General features: G+C 40.9%; 1 protein-coding gene across 1 annotated transcript in view; it reads right to left on the bottom strand.

Annotated features, from left to right (window-relative positions):
* LOC118386381 (R3H domain-containing protein 1-like) overlaps positions 1-17,932 on the bottom strand; it is an 85,735-nt gene that overhangs the window by 8,855 nt on the left and 58,948 nt on the right.

Here is a 17,932-nt window from a genome sequence, read left to right as displayed (position 1 = left end):
TCCTTGTTAACAAACTATACATTTGGCAAGTCAGTTAGGACACTACTTTGTGCATGACACAAGTAATTGTTCTAACAATTGTTTAGACAGATTATTTCACTTAATCACAATTCCAATTGGTCAGAAGTTTACATATTCATTTTTATTTCACCTTTATTTAACCAGGTAGGCCAGTTGAGAACAAGTTCTCATTTACAACTGCGACCTGGCCAAGATGAAGCAAAGCAGTGCAACAAAAAACAACACAGAGTTGCACATAGGATTAACAAAAGTACAGTCAATAACACATTAGAAAAATATATATACCGTGTGTGCAAATGGAGTAAGGAGGTAAGGCAATAAATTGGCCATAGTAGCAAAGCAATTACAAATTAGCAAATTAACACTGAAGTGATAGATGTACAGATGATGATGTGCAAGTAGAAATACTGGTGTGCAAAAAAGTAAATAAAAATATGGGGATGAGGTAGGTAGTTGGGTGGGCTGTGGACAGCTGCAGCGATCAATAAACTGCTCAGATAGCTGATAAGTCTCCACTTCAGCGATTTTTGCAATTCATTCCAGTCATTGGCAGCAGGGAACTGGAAGGAAAGGCGGCCAAAGTGGGTGTTGGCTTTGGGGATGACCAGTGAGATATACATGCTGGAGCGCGTGCTACGGATGGGTGTTGTTATGGTGACCAGTGAGCTGAGATAAGGCGGAGCGTTACCTAGCAAAGACTTATAGATGACCTGGAGCCAGTGGGTCTGGCGACGAATATGTAGCGAGGGCCAGTCGACGAGAGCAAAAATGTTGCAGTGGTGGGTGGTATATGGGACTTTGGTGACAAAACGGATGGCACTGTAATAGACTGCATCCAGTTTGCGGAGTAGTGTTGGAGGCTATTTTGTAAATTACATCGCCGAAGTCGAGGATCGGTAGTATAGTCAGTTTTACGAGGGTGTTTTAGAGGTCGACCGATTAATCGGAATGGCCGATTAATTAGGGCCGATATCAATTTTTCATAACAATTGGAAATCTGTATTTTTTATTAATTTGAATTAATTTAATCTTTATTTAACTAGGCAAGTCAGTTAAGAACACCTTATTTTCAATGACTGCCTAGGAACGGTGGGTTAACTGCGTCGTTCAGGGGCAGAACTACAGATTTTCACCTTGTCAGCTCGGGGGATCCAATCTTGCAAACTCACAGTTAACTAGTCTAACGCAATAACAACCGTTGCACTCGTTGCACTCCACAAGGAGACTACCTGTTACGCGAATGCAGTAAGCCAAGGTAAGTTGCTAGCTAACATTAAACTTACTTTATAAAAAAACAATCAATCATAATCACTAGTTAACTACACATGGTTGATGATATTACTAGATATTATCTAGCGTGTCCTGTGTTGCGTATAATCTGACTGAGCATACAAGTATCTGACTGAGCGGTGTTAGGCCGAAGCAGGCGCGTAAACATTCATTCAAACAGCACTTTCGTGCGCTTTGCCAGCAGTTCTTAGTTGTACGTCAAGCATTGCGCTGTTTTTGACTTCAAGCCTATCAACTCCCGGGATGAGGCTGGTGTAACCGAAGTGTAATGGCTGGCTAGTTAGCGCACACTAATAGCGTTTCAAACGTCACTTGCTCTGAGCCTTGGGGTGGTTGTTTCCCTTGCTCTGCATGGGTAACGCTGCTTCGAGGGTGGCTTTTATCGTTGTGTTCCTGGTTCGAGCCCAGGGAAGAGCGAGGAGAGGGACGGAAGCTATACTGTTGCACTGGCAATACTAAGGTGCCTATAAGAACATCCAATAGTCAAAGGTTAATGAAATACAAATAGTATAGAGGGAAATAGTCCTATAATTCCTATAATAACTACAACCTAAAACTTCTTACCTGGGAATATTGAAGACTCATGTTAAAAGGAACCACCAGCTTTCATATGTTCTCATGTTCTGAGCAAGGAACTTAAATGTTAGCTTTCTTACATGGCACATATTGCACTTTTACTTTCTTCTCCAACACTTTGTTTCATTATTTATTTGAGGCTAAATTGATTTTATTGATGTATTATATTAAGTTAAAGTGTTCATTCAGTATTGTTGTAATTGTCATTATTACAAATAAATGTTTTAAAAAGTTGTTTTAATTTTTTTTATATATATATATATATATATATTTTTTAAATCGGCCGATTAATTGGTATCGGCTTTTTTGGTCCTCCAATAATCGGTATCGGCATTGAAAAATCATAATTGGTCGACCTCTAGTATGTTTGGGAGCGTGAGTGAAGGAGGCTTTGTTGCAAAATAGGAAGCCGATTCTAGATTTAATTTTGGATTGGAGATGCTTAATATGAGTCTGGAAGGAGAGTTTACAGTCTTGCCAGACACCTAGCTATTTGAAGTTGTCCACATATTCTATGTCAGAACCATCCAGAGTAGTATGGTCGGGCTGGGTGGGTGCGGGCAGCGATCGGTTGAAGAGCATGCATTTAGTTTTACTAGCATTTAAGAACAGTTGGAGGCCACGGAAGGAGTGTTGTATGGCATTGAAGCTCGTTTGGAGGTTTGTTAACACAGTGTCCAAAGAAGGGACAGATGTATACAGAATGGTGTCGTCTGCGTGGAGGTGAATCAAGGAATCACCTGCAGCAAGAGGACATCATTGATATATACAGAGAAAGAGTCAGCCCAAGAATTGAACCCTGTGGTACCCCCATAGAGCCTGCTAGAGGTCCGGACAACAGGCCCTCCAATTTGACACACTGAACTCTATCTGAGAAGTAGTTGATGAACCCGGCAAGGCAGTCATTTGAGAAACCAAGGCTGATGAGTCTGCCGATAAGAATACGGTGATTGACAGAGTCAAAAGCCTTGGCCAGGTAGATGAAGACGGCTGCACAGTACTGTCTTTTATTGATGGCGGTTATGATATTGTTTAGGACCTTGAGCATGGCTGAGGTGCACCCGTGACCAGCTCAGAAACCAGATTGCACAGCGGAGAAGGTACGTGGGATTTTAAATGGTCAGTGATCTGTTTGTTAACTTGGCTTTCGAAGACTTTAGAAAGGCAGGGCAGGATGGATATAGGTCTGTACCAGTTTGGGTCGAGAGTGTCTCCCCCTGTTGAAGGGCGGGATGACCGCGGCAGCTTTCCAATCTTTAGGAATCTTGGACGATAAGAAAGAGAGGTTGAACAAACAAGTAATAGGGGTTGCAACAATCATGGCGAATAATTTTAGAATGTGAGGGTCCACATTGTCTAGCCCAGACTGTTTTGCAGCTCTTTCAGAACATCTGCTATCTGAATTTGGGTGAAGGAGAAGCTGGGAGGCTTGGGAAAGTAGCTGTGGGGGGTGTGGAGCTGTTGGCCCGGGGTTGGGGTAGCCAGGAGGAAAGCATGGCCAGCCGTAGAGAAATGCTTATTGAAATTCTCGATCATCGTGGATTTATCGGTGGTGACAGTGTTCCCTAGCCTCAGTGCAGTGGGCAGCTGGGAGGAGGTGCTCTTATTCTCCATGGACTTTACAGTATCCCAGAACATTTTGGAATTAGAGCTACAGGAGGCAAATTTCTGTTTGAAAAAGCTAGCCTTTGCTTTCCTAACTGACTGTTGGTTCCTGACTTCCCTGAAAAGTTGCATATCGCAGCGACTATTCGATGCTAGTGCAGTACACCACAGGATGTTTTTGTGCTGGTCAAGGGCAGTCAGATCTGGAGTGAACCAAGGGCTATATATGTTCTTAGTTCTACATTTTTTGAAAGGGGCATGCTTATTTAAGATGGTGAGGAAATTACTTTTTAAGAACAACCAGGCATCTTCAACTGACGGGATGAGGTCAATGTCCTTCCAGGATACCCGGGCCAGTACTATTAGAAAAGCCTGCTCGCAGAAGTGTTTTAGGGAGCTATTGACAGTGATGGGGGTGGTCGTTTGACCGCGGACCCATAACGGATGCAGGCAATGAGGCAGTGATCGCTGAGGTCCTGATTGAAAACAGCATAGGTGTATTTGGGGGGCAAGTTGGTCAGGATAATATCTATGAGGGTGCCCATGTTTACGGATTTAGGGTGGTACCTGGTGGGTTCCTTGATGATTTGTGTGAGATTGAGGGCATCTAGCTTAAGATTGTAGGACGGCCGGGGTGTTAAGCATATCCCAGTTTAGGTCACCACACTAAGTTGACTGTGCCTTTAAACAACTTGGAAAATTCCAGAAAATTATGTCAAGGCTTTAGAAGCTTCTGATAGACTAATTGACATAATTTGAGTCAATTGGAGGTGTACCTGTGCCTTCAAACTCAGTGCCTCTTTGCTTGACATGGGAAAATCAAAAGAAATCAGCCAAGACCTCAAAAACAATAATTGTAGACCTCCTCCACAAGTGTGGTTCATCCTTGGGAGCAATTTCCAAATGCCTGAAGGTACCATGTTCATCTGTACAAACAATATTACGCAAGTATCAACACCATGGGACCACGCAGCCGTCATACTGCTCAGGAAGGAGACTCGTTCTGTCTCCTAGAAATGAATGTACTTTGGTGTGAAAAGTGCAAATCAATCCCAGAACAAAAGCAAAGGACCTTGTGAAGATGCTGGAGGACACGGGTACAAAAGTGTCTATATCCACAGTAAAATGAGTCCTATATCGACATAACCTGAAAGGCTGCTCAGCAAGGAAGAAGCCACAGCTACAAAACCGCCATAAAAAAGCCAGACTACGGTGTGCAACTGCACATGGGGACAAGGATCATACTTTTTGGAGAAATGTCCTCTGGTCTGATGAAACAAAAATATAACTGTTTGGCCATAATGACCATCATTATGTTTGGAGGAAAAAGGGGGAGGCATGCAAGCCGAAGAACACCATCCCAACCGTGAAGCACGGGGGTAGCAGCATCATGTTGTGGGGATGCTTTGCTGCAGGAGGAACTGGTGCACTTCACAAAATAGATGGCCTCATGAGGGAGGGAAATTATGTGGATATATTGAAGCAACATCTCAAGACATCCGTCAGGAAGTTAAACCTTGGTTGCAAATGGGTCTTCCAAATGGACAATGACCCCAAGCATACTTCCAAATTTGTGCCAAAATGGATTAAGGACAGCAACGTCAAGGTATTGGAGTGGCCATCACAAAGCCCTGACCTCAATCCGATAGAAAATGTGTGGGCAGAACTGAAAAAGTGTGTGTGAGCAAGGAGGCCTACAAACCTGACTCAGTTACACCAGCTCCGTCGGGAGAAATGGGCCAAAATTCACCCAAATTATTGTGGGAAGCTTGTGGAAGGCTACCCGAAATGTTTGACCCAAGTTAAACAATTTAAAGGCAATGCTACCAAATACTAATGGAGTGTATGTAAACCTCTGACCCACTGGGAATGTGATGAAAGAAATAAAAGCTGAAATATATAATTCTCTATTATTCTGACATTTCACATTCTTAAAATAAAGTGGTGATCCTAATTGACCTAAGACAGTGAATTTTTACTAGGATTAAATGTCAGGAATTGTGAAAACCTGAGTTTAAATGTATTTGGCTAAGGTGTATGTAATCTTCCGACTTCAACTGTATATATTTGCAAAAATAAAAATAAACTGTTTTTGCTTTGTCATTATGGGGTATTGTGTGTAGATTGTTGTTATGTGTGTTTTGTTCTATATTTTTTAATCCCAGCCCCCGTCCCCGTAGGAGGCCTTTTGCCTTCTGGTAGGCTGTCATTGTAAATAAGAATTTGTTCTTAACTGACTTGCCTAGTTAAATAAAGGTAAACATTTTTTTAATTGATAAGAGGATTTCATTATTTTATGATTAAGGATATAATTATTCTCAAATTAATAATTAGAATACAGGAGATCTATCACCTTATGGTGAGGATAACCAAATCTTTAGGCAAGGGCAATTTAAGTGTAGGAAAAGATTATACAGCGTCTGTTCCACCAGTAAATACAGGTAGTAGTGTTAATCCCCCTGCACAGTTGCCGCAGATGTTCTCCTAGTTTCTGGGAAAAAAATGCGTTCAGCATCCTCAACTGGTGTCTCTCATTGAGCCGATAGAAACGTTTAACCGGTTCTCCCCACTAAGAAACGAGTCACAGTCAGAGCCCAAGCCTTCTCTGGTCTTCTCCTCCACCCATTACGGGGTCTAAGCCGTCAAAGCCTCCCATCATTAGCTCTGACAAATTGGAAACCCTAGTAATTCGCGACTCCATTACCCGGGTTATTAGATTTAAAATGAATTATCCAGCGGTCATACATTGTTTACAAGGAGACAGAGCTACTGACAAAGGCTAATCTGAAGATGGTGCTGGCTGAGACTAAAATTGGCGAGTGTAGATGGTATAGCACCAACGATGTGAGGATGAAACAGTCAGAGGTCACCAAGAGCAACATACCTTCAGTGTGTAATTTAGCTAGAAAGATGTGTTGGCATCAAATAATTGTCTCTGGCCCACTCCCAGTTAGTGGGAGTGATAGCTCTACAGCAGTCTCACAACTCAATTGCTGGTTGAAAACTGTTTTCTGGCCCTCCCAAAAGATAGAATTTGAAGATAACTGACCCGCTTTCTGGGACTCCACACACAAAGGACCAAGCCTGGCCTGCTGAGGAGTGGCGGACTCCATCCAAACTGGAGGGGTTCTGTCATTTTATCTATCAACATAGAACCCTGTCTATCTCCTCTAGCTCCACAATGAGATAGGGTGCAGGCCAGGCAGCAGGCTGTGAAGCCAGCCTGCCAGCTTAATTTAGGCTGCCACTAGCAGTCAGTGTGGTCAGCTCAGCTATCCCCATTGAGACGTGTCTGTGCCTCAATCTAGGTCAGGAAAAACTAAACATGGCGGTGTTAGCGTTAGCAATCTCACTGGAATAAAGACCTCCTCCATTCCTGTCATTATTGACAGATTGGGAAAATATCTCACATCTCAAAATAGGACAAGTTAATGTTAGATCCCTCACTTCCAGGCAGTTATGGTCAATGAACTAATCACTGATCATAAACTTGATGAGATTGGCCTGACAAACGTGTGTTAAATGAGGCCTCTCCTCGTGGTTACTCTAGTGACCTTGCCCCCCAGCGCATCCTGCAAAGGCAGAGTTGTTGCTAACATTTACGACAGAAATGTTGTATTTACCCCCTCAAAATTACTGTGTTTTCATCTTTTGAGCTTCTAGTCATGAAATTTCTATCGGACCTTGTAGTCATGACAGATAAATGTTTTTGGTGACTTCAATACTCACATGGAAAAATCCACAGACCCACTCCAAAAGGCTTTCGGAGCCATCCACGACTCAGAGGGGTTTGTCCAACAGGTCTCCGGACCTACGCATTGCCACAGCCAAATATTGTGGATATAAATATTTTTCCTCATAATCCTGGACTATCGGACCACCATTTTATTACGTTTCCAATCGCAACAAATAATCTGCTCAGACTCCAACCAAGGGTTATCAAAAGCCGCTCTATACATTTTAGGACAACACAAAGATTCCTAGATGCCTTCCAGACTTCTTCCACCTACCCAAGGACGTTAGAGTACAAAAATCAGTTAGCCACCTAAATGTTTGAGTGATACTTACCTTTTATGTTGAAATTGTAATGTTTAAAATGTTGAAATGAACAGAGTGAAAACTGCTACCGATCTTGACGGAGATGACTGGGTTTGCGGCCAAGCTAGGCTAGGCCATAGAATAACACAAGACAAAATGGAGCCGACTAATATTTATTTATAGCTCCTCTGAGGTAATATTGTAGTTTATTTTCTACTTCGTTTACATGGCATAGGTTCTGACATCTTCCCGCTCAATTGTTATATATTACAGAGTTGTACTTTGTTTTGAAAAACTATACTCTACCTGTCCTACCGCTAGCCTGTCAAACCTATAGTGTTGCTATTAGCTTAGCGGCTACTGTTAGCTGGCTCAGTATTGAGATGGCTGTACTGGTTTATGGTTCATTTAGCTATTTAAAGGTTAAGACAGGTTCTGTTATATATGTGTATACATTTGTATAGAAACATAGTACATGAGGTTATGATACATACTGAGAAGGTACATTGTTTAAATCAAGTCAATGTATTTACAAGTATGACTATTTCAAATACAGAGGGTATATTATGTTACTTACAGTACTTCCTAGTCTTTTACAGCATCTGACTGAATTATTCATGTTTTGTAGATCGAAATTCACCCAGGCTCGAACGTTACAATCCCAAAGAACGTCTGGAGGGTGGCCATGCAACCAGGCAAGAAGTTCCACTGTGATGGCAAGAGCGCTGTTGGGTGCTTCAGATGTTGACATGTTGCAGAAAAGCAACCTGAGAGGTATGTACAGTATGTACAGAGGTTGTATTGAGCGTAGAATTAGAATCGAAAAGAAGACAATCACATTGGGTAATTTTTTTGGGAGTCTCCCTCTCAGAATGCACATACTGTATGAGGATAGCTAGGGTTGCAAAGGGTCAGAAACTTTCCGATAAATTTACAGCATTTTTCCAGATATTTTCCATGGGAAGTTAAGCCCCGGAATTTGGGGAATTTTGCTTAAATTCATTAAAAAAAGTTAGCTTATAACAATGAATCTTTTTTTTGTGGGATATACAAGGCAATTCTAGGTCTTGTGGCATATTTTGATTAAACTATCCCCAGTTCAATGGAATTGCAACCCTCTGCATTCACAGTGCATTCTTCCATCACATGCACAGTGCATTCTTCCATCACATGCACAGTGCATTCTTCCATCACATGCACAGTGCATTCTTCCATCACATGCACAGTGCATTCTTCCATCACATGTACAGCTGATCTCTCAAGATCTTGCACACTAATGAGATGCTATTGATCCCACACTACTACACTGTCTGAGCCAAGGACTACATGCTTTCTGGTACGTTTTGATTACAATACTGGGTGGGGTGAATATTTTTCATATGACATACATTATTTTTTGTTAACTAGTAAATAGTAGCTTACAGCAAAGTGTGTTTAAATAATTTTTTACTTAACAATTTCTGCTAGTTAGTTTTTGCTACCATGTGGGTTTTAGCTGGCTTGAGCCTGCAAACTGAGGAGTGTTAATTCACCTGTTTCCATTCATGTTTCATTTTAAAACATTTATCTTACAAAGGAGTTGTTTAATCTAACTGCTTAACTATTTTTCTGTACATGGTATTTGTTTTTTTAACTCATTTTTTCCTAATCTTTACAGGAAAATACCATGAGCACTATCTGATGAGTGGATACATTTCACTGCAGCTATTGTAGAAGGACAAGGTGTATACATTTGTAAATACTGTGCTAAATCATATGTGAAGAATGCAACAAAGATGCAGAATCATCTGGCCAAGTGCATAAAGTTCCCTCAGCGTTCACAACAAGCAACCTCTGACACAAGTCCCTCTACTTCTATTCGAGGTGAAAATTATGAATCAGAGACCTTATCGATAGCAACAGCTCATGGTCCTCCTGGAGGAACGTAGTCAGAGAAATGCTGATGAATGTTTTGCTCGAGCTGTTTATGCAACTGGTTCACCTCTGATGCTCACAGGGAATGTGTATTGGAAGAGATTTCTGAATGTTCTCCGCCCAGCAGACACTCCTCCAACCAGACATGCTTTATCTACTCATTTGCTGATTGCAGAGTTCAACAGGGTTCAAGTGAAGGTCAAGCAAATCATAGACAAAGCAGACTGTATTGCAATCACCTCTGATGGGTGGGATCGAATGTTCATGGGCCAGGAATAATTAACCAAATCTCCACCCCTCAACCAGTATTCTACAAGAGCACAGACACAAGGGACAACAGACACACCGGTCTCTACATTGCAGATTAGCTGAAGGCAGCCATCAATGACCATGGACCACAGAAAGTATTTGCACTGGTGACAGACAATTCTGCGAACATGAAGGCTGCTTGGTCTAAAGGGGAGGAGTTCTACCCTCACATCCACCCATTGTCTGTGCTGCTCATGCATTGAATCTGCTCCTCAGGGACATAGCACTGAAAACAATGGATACACTCTACAAGAAAATGGTTAGGTGGGTGAAGCGTTATCAAGTTATAGCAGCAATCTACCTCACCAAGCAAAGTGAGAAGAATAAGAGCACCATATTGAAGCTGCCCAACAACACCCGTTGGGGTGGTGTTGTCATCACGTTTGACAGTCTCCTGGAGGGGAACGAGTCTCTCCAAGAAATGGCCATATCACAGTCTGCCGATATGGCCAGCCCCATCAAGAGGAACCTCCTGGATTATGTATTTTGAGAGTGATAAGCAGCCTGAAACTCCTGAAACCTATAGCAGTAGCCATTGCACGGATTGAGGGAGACAATGCCATCCTGTCTGATGTTCAAACTGCTTGCAGATGTAAGAGAAGAAATCCGTACTGCCCTGCCCACTTCACTGTTGCCCCAAGCAGAGGAAACTACAGTTCTGAAATACATCAAAAAGCGTGAAGACTTCTGCCTGAAGCTCATACATGTTGGACCCCAAGTATGCTGGCAAGAGCATCCTGTCTGGTGCAGAGGTGAACAAGGCCTCTTGCCACCTTGGCCTGGATGAGGGCAAGGTTCTTGGCTGTCTGTGGAAGTACACTTCCAAGCAAGGGCTTTGGGATGGAGATACAATACGGCAGTTGTGCCAACATATCTCATCAGCCACCTGGTGGAAGGGACTTTATGGATCTGAGTCTCTTTCCCCTGTTGCCTCCACCATCCTCCAAACCTCCAAATCCCACCAACATCAGCTGCCTCAGAGCGCAAGTGGTCCTTGTTTGGGAACACACACACACCAAAGCATGCAACAGGCTGACCAATACAAGAGTTGAAAAAATGGTGGCCATCCGGGCAAATTTGAGGCTTTTTGAGCCTGACAACGAACCATCCTCAACAAGGTTGGAAAGTGACAGTGAAGATGAGGCCTCAGAGTCTGATGTTCAAGAGGTGGACATTGAGGGGATCCAGGGAGAAGACAACCAAAGCTGTAGTTTCTAGACAATCATGTATGTTGAAAACATTTTTGGGAGATGCGATGGGGATCATTCAATATTCCCTTTCTTTTGTTGTTCCGAGAAATCATAACTATATCGTAACTATATAGTTTTTAAAAATGTATATTGGAAGGATTTAATCATTTGCAATTATGTCTACTTATGATAAGGTCAAATATTAGTCTCCATATGATATGGTAAATATATCCAATACAAAAAACCTTGGTATTAATATTAATTTGCATATATTCCTGTTAATTCCCACAGAAAGTTTCCACCTCTGAATATTCCCCAAAATGTGCAACTCTAAGGATAACAAGTGTTGTATTGCTGTCCATTCTACCCATTCTAATTATATGGGACAATGGCTATGGTACAGTGGCGATTTTAACATGTACATTTTTATTGAACCTTTACTTAAGTCAGGTAAGAACAGGTAAGAACAAATGTTTATTTACAATGACGGCCTACCCCAGCCAAACCCGGACGACGCTGGGCCAATTGTGCACCGCCCTATGGGACTCCCAAACACGGCCGGTTGTGATACAGCCTGGAATGGAACCAGGGTCTGTAGTGACACCTCTTGCACTGAGATGCAGTGCCTTAGACCACTACGCCACTCAGGAGCCCATAAATCTTGGTGAAAAAATTAAACATAAAAAAAAAATGTTTAAAGTGGGGTGCATGCTTGCAAAGCCACTATACAACACTAAACAATACATTAATTGCACTATAACGGTGACAAACGGTGCCCACAAACTGTTAGGGCCTACATAAAGCTGTCCCAACATCTTACCACTGCTACACCTGGCTATCAACAGAGCCTTGTCTGGCAGCGAAACAGTTCATTTAGCCTCATTTACTGCCTTTAAAAGAATACATAGCTGATATGGCTGACTTGCTTAAACAAATGTGGTTTCTAATGAAAATTGAGATGTACAAAATATGGCATGGGGATACGACAAGCGGATAAGAGGCAATCCGTAATTTCAAGTAAGACAATGAGCGAGCAAGGACGGACATAGTCAATATAACTATTCGATTAGCACTTTGAAAAGTACAGCGACAGAATTCAGAACATGGGCCGTTCTTAGTGTTCTCCCTGTACACCAAGTCAGAACCATAGGATAAATAAAGGGGGCATATAGGCAGACAACAAAAGCTCTTACAATATTCAATGATTACATTTCTCTAAAACTGGTTATAGGCTACATGTGTACCACCAACTCAGAACAGTGGGCAAAACTAAGAGGGGTAAATAGAACACATTATTAGGTTGCTTTTGGTTAACTTACCCTAACGATGTAACTATAAAACGCTTATTGGATTCTCTCTGTCCGGGTACTACTACTTTTACTTAACTTCACTTAATAAAAGTACTTTTACTACTTTTATTAAAAAGCACTGTCTGACTATTCTATCCATTTGGCGCATATGATAATCTCGCCAGATAAACGCTTGGACCTTTAATTAGGGCAATTTTTGGGGGTAATTGTGTCGTTATTATGTGCCTGATTTTACGACTACAGACCAATTGTAAATTGTGTTATTTACGGGGTTTCTTCGTCATTTCAATAACATTGGGTCTATGGTATTGACTAAAATCTGTGTTTCTGATTGTAATTCAACTATTGGTATGTTTTGCTTGGACAGATACGGCCGCGAGTGTTTGCTTAAGATATAAACTGAATGTTTATGAACTCCTTATGGTATAGGGAACACTTGCGTCCCACTTGGCCAAAAGCCAGGGAAAATGCAGTGTGGCAAATTCAAAGAAAATGATATAAAAATCTAACTTTCATAAAATCACACATGTAACATACTAAATTAAAGCTACACTCGTTGTGAATCTAGCCAACATGTCAGATTTCTAAAAGGCTTTTCGGCAAAAGCATAAGAAGCTATTATCTGATGATGGCACAACAGTAAACAGAGGGTAGCATATTTCCACCCTGCAGGCGCTACACAAAACGCAGAAATAAAATCTAAAACATGCCTTACCTTTGACGAGCTTCTTTTGTTGGCACTCCAATATGTCCCATAAACATCACAATTGGTCCTTTTGTTTGATTAATTCCGTCCATATATATCCAAAATGTCCATTTATTTGGCGCGTTTGATCCAGAAAAAAAACAGCTTCCAAATTGCGCAACGTCACTACAAAATATCTCAAAAGTTGCCTGTAAACTTTGCCAGAACATTTCAAACTACTTTTGTAATAAAACTTTAGGTATTTTTAAACATTAATAATTGATCAAATTTAAGATGGGTCTATCTGTGTTCAATACAGGAAGACAACAAACCAAGCTACTTTAAGTCTTGCGCAACTCTCAACAGTGTTACACAGTTCCTAGATGGCCGTACTTCTTCATTGCACAAAGGACTAACCTCAACCAAATTCCAAAGACTAGTGACATCCAGTGGATGCGGTAGGAGCTGAAAAAAAATTCCTAAGAAATATCGTTTGCCAACGAGAACTCACTGAACAGACAGAGACCTAAAACAAAAAAACATTCTGAACGGTTAGTCCTCTGGGTTTTTCCTGCTACATAAGTTCTGTTATACTCACAGACATGATTCAAACGGTTTTAGAAACTTCAGAGTGTTTTCTATCCAAATCTACTAATAATATGCATATCTTATATTCTTGGCATGAGTAGCAGGAAGTTGAAATTGGGCTTGCTATTTATCCAAAAGTGAAAATGCTGCCCCCTATACCTTAACAGCTTTCTTAATTACAATTGAAAGACTAATTTATTCAACACAAATAGCGAGGTTTTGGATTGAAGTTTACACACCTTGAGTGATGTGTAGGAGTGTATGGAGTGATGTGTGAAGGAGTGTATTGTTTGTTCTGTTCTGTTCCAGATGGGTTATAGGTCTAACTTCCTGATCCTGTGGCTCTGCGATGAAGCTGACTGTGTGATGGGACGTATAAGCCAATTTGAAAGAATAGTTTCAATAGAATGTGTTGTTATTCTCTTTGATATATGTTTAGACATTTGTATTAAGAATAATTGTTAACAGTAATAATTTATCATATAGTTAATGAACTGAACTAAACTGTTGTTCTGATCTGTCCTCTCGAGGTTATCATGAAGAGTAACATCAGATGGTATCTTAATGCATGGAAGAGTTATTGGACCGAACAGTGTGTGTACCTCAAACCCCCCTCTAACTGTCTGAAGAAGAGCGACAAAGGTGATCAATATGGCCTTGTCCGCACCACTTCTACCGAGAGAAATGAGTCGGAGCCAGCAACCAGTGTACAGCATCCGATCTAAGCTATCAACTGCTTTTCTTTCATGTCTTTTCTCACTCCACACGGAGTGAGCTTGGAGAGAAATCTGTTCTAAACTTCTCTTATGTTGCTGGTATACTGATTGACGAATGGACAAGACATTGTGGTAAAGGTGACGGCGGCTCAGGTGAGACATTGAAATTGGGACATTATCATGGGCCATCCACTTTGAACTGCAAAGCTATCTGAAGAAGACGATAGGGATGCTAGAAGAATAAGTGCCTGGGGGTTGATTGTAGAGGTCTACACACTACATAGAATTATAGGAATTTAAATTAAGAATGCATTGAGATACTGATCAGTATTATAATCGTGATAACAAAAGTTAATAGTAGAATTACGGGATAATTATACTGGATGTTAAAAATAACATCTGCCAATGTTGATGTGTGTTAAATTGAGGGATTTTGACTTTGAGTAATAGGACCAATTTGAATCACTGAGCAATGTCATTCTAAATTTTGGTTGGATAATTAATTGGGTTTTTAATTATGATTTGGAAACGGAATGATTTTTAAAACTGAAGGATTGATTTTAGTTTAGTATGTTAATAACTATATGAGTGAAGCAATTCATGTATTAGGGATTGATTGTTTTGAACTAAAGATGTTGACACTATTCTCAGCATGCCATTGTGAATGGAGAGGGTGAACTCTGATCCCGGAGAGTGAAACTGATCCTAATCTATTTGATCTATAGGCATTGCCTTATGAATAGGGGAATCATGATGCTTGACTTGGGTCATGTTCATTAGGCACCAATGGAATACATTTTACTTTAGCCAGGAGTCACTACCTAGATTTGTCCAACAAGATATGCTAATTTTCCATAGCCACACGCAGAAGTCGAAACTGGAGCAGCAGCACGACCAGGTGGACTGGGGACAGCAAGGTAGTCATCAGGCCAAGTAGTCCTGAGGCATGGTCCTAGGGCTCAGATCCTCTGAGAGAATTAGAGAGAGCATACTTAAATTCACACAGGACATCGGATAAGACAGGAGAAATACTCCAGATTTAACAGACTGACCCTAGCCCCGACAAACAAACTATCGCTGCATAAATACTGGAGGCTGAGACAGGAGGGGTCGGGAGACACTATGGCCCTGTCCGACGATACCCCCAGACAGGGCCAAACAGCCATTGCTTGTGTTCCTTGGCCCAAGCGTCTTCTTATCGGTGTCCTTTAGGAGTGGTTTCTTTGCAGCAATTTGACCATGAAGGCATGATTCACGCAGTCTCCTCTGAACAGTTGATGTTGAGATATGTCTGTTACTTGGAACTCCGTGAAGCATTTATTTGGGCTGCAATTTCTGAGGCTGGTTACGCTAATGGACTTATCCTCTGCAGAAAAGGTAACTCTGGGTCTTCCTTCCTGTGGCGGTCCTCATGAAAGCCAGTTTCATCATAGCGCTTGGTCTTTGCAAGTGCACATGAAGAACCTTTCAAAATTCTTGAAATGTTCCGTATTGACTGACCATGTCTTATAGTAATGATGGACGGTCCTTACCATTTGCTTTTTTGAGCCGTTCTTGATATAATATGGACTTGGTCTTTTACCAAATAGGGCTATATTCTGTATTACCACCCCTACCTGGTCACAACAGAACGGCTTGGCTCAAACGCATTAAGGAAGAAATTCCACAAATTAACTTAACCAAGCACACCTGTTAATTGAAATGCATTCCAGGTGACTACCTCATGAAGCCGGTTGAGAGAATGCCAAGAATGTGCACAACTGTCAAAGCAAAGGGTTGCTACTTTGAAGACTCAAAATATATTTTGATTTATTTAACACTTTTTTGGTGACTACATGTTCCCATGTGTGTTATTTCATAGTGTTGATGTCTTTACTATTAAACTACAATGTAGAAAATAGTACAAAATAAAGAAAATCCTTGAATGGCGTGGTGTCCGAACTTTTGACTGGTACTGTATGTAATGAGATATTTCTGTATTTAATTTTCAATAAATTCACAAAAATGTCTAAAAACATTTTCAGTTGTCATTAAAAAACAGTTAATCAATTTTGAATTCAGGCTGCAACACAAAATGGGGGTATAAAAACATTTAAGGCACATTGCCATAACTAACTTTTCTGTATGGGTCTCCCTTGTGTGGCAACTTCCGTTCAATGATTTATGCACGTCTAGGATTATACTGGGGGTGATAGTGAGTACAACTTTCTTTTTTTTTTTTCTCAATTGGTTTAGTACTTACCATCAACCCTCCATGGTCTTCGGTGTCTATAAATTATAGAGCAAGATGAATGAAAAATATTACATTTGCTGCTTTAAACCTGACAATGCATAAATATGCAGAATACCACCCCCGTGTGCTAGACAGGAATCATTGGGGAGGGAGGGTATACAAGAAGAGGGGGGAAAACAGTGTAAACGATAATCATAACAGGGTCATTTATTGCTGAGAAAATTTCCTCAATTATAAAAAATGCCATTTCACCAACCTTGGCTGCAACACAGAGCTAAGTACTCTAGATGTTGTTTTAATTATCGGTTAATAATCTCAGAATCAGAATGGAGAACCTTAATGCCACGACGAAACAGACTTCACATGACAGATAAGACAGAACGATGAATGGTGTGTTCAAGACAACTGGAAAGTTCGAGCTCCAGAAAGAGACCCAAGTTTCTGAGTTGGATGACCGTTCAATTTTTTTTTTCTCCTCAGTCCAAATGTTTCTTATTTCCCCAGTTGTATTGAACACAGCAGAAGCCATCCATTCTAAACTGTTTCTGGCAACTATGACAGTGGAGGAGGGAACTGTGAGGCATTGGAAGAGATGAGGTTGGTGGGAGGTTAATGTAGCAGACAAATGACCCTATAAAACCTGGATTGAGATGAACAGCACCAACCAAAGACCAAATTAGATAAGACCAAGTATAAAACCCACATGCCCACCTTCCACCCATAGCAAAACAAACCACTCTCTATGCTTACACTGACATCTGAGGTAGGACTATACCTAGTGTTTTTAAATCATCAGTTTAAACATCATGAAAGACAACACCCAAAGCCGTTTGGATATTCTGGACAGATTGAAATGGGTGGGTACTCCGGCTTTCAAAGGACTTCATGTGATCTGAAAAATCACACATATTTTGGTGTAAACATTTATTGGTTTCCAAATGAAATAAAAAATGACTTGCACCAGCATTGAACAGCCTTTCAGAATCCACACATTTGTTTTTTTTTTTTTTATCTTTGAGAGAAATTAAAGGAAAAATAGATCATTTTTATATATTCAGTTGTATAAATGTGCAAACTGTTGTTTCTTCCAGTGACCCAGTAAGTACATCATTTAAAAAGACCTAATGAAAGATTTGACACTGTAGGCTTTGTAGAAGAGGAGGGAGGACAGTGTGGTGGAGAGAGAGAGAGCGAGAGAGAGAGAGAGAGAGCGAGAGAGAGGCCATCCAAGCAGATGATTGCTAAAATATGCCGTTGCGGTGGAGGAGTGTCATTTTAAATGAAGTTAAAAACCAGGGGTTTCAAACTAGCCTTTTTTCCCGTTGCTCTCATCTGTGCCTGCCTGTGAACAACACACATACAGAACGTTCACTGTGTAATAGAGAACTGATTGAATTATTTAGCTACTATATAAATTATTTACAAGGTGCAGGTCTTTTCATTTAACAATAGACTCT

This window comes from Oncorhynchus keta, chromosome 7, assembly GCF_023373465.1.
Source record: "Oncorhynchus keta strain PuntledgeMale-10-30-2019 chromosome 7, Oket_V2, whole genome shotgun sequence".
NCBI lineage: Eukaryota > Metazoa > Chordata > Actinopteri > Salmoniformes > Salmonidae > Oncorhynchus > Oncorhynchus keta.
The sequence above is the reverse complement of the archived record's forward strand: the minus strand, read 5'-3'. Positions and strand labels throughout refer to the sequence as shown.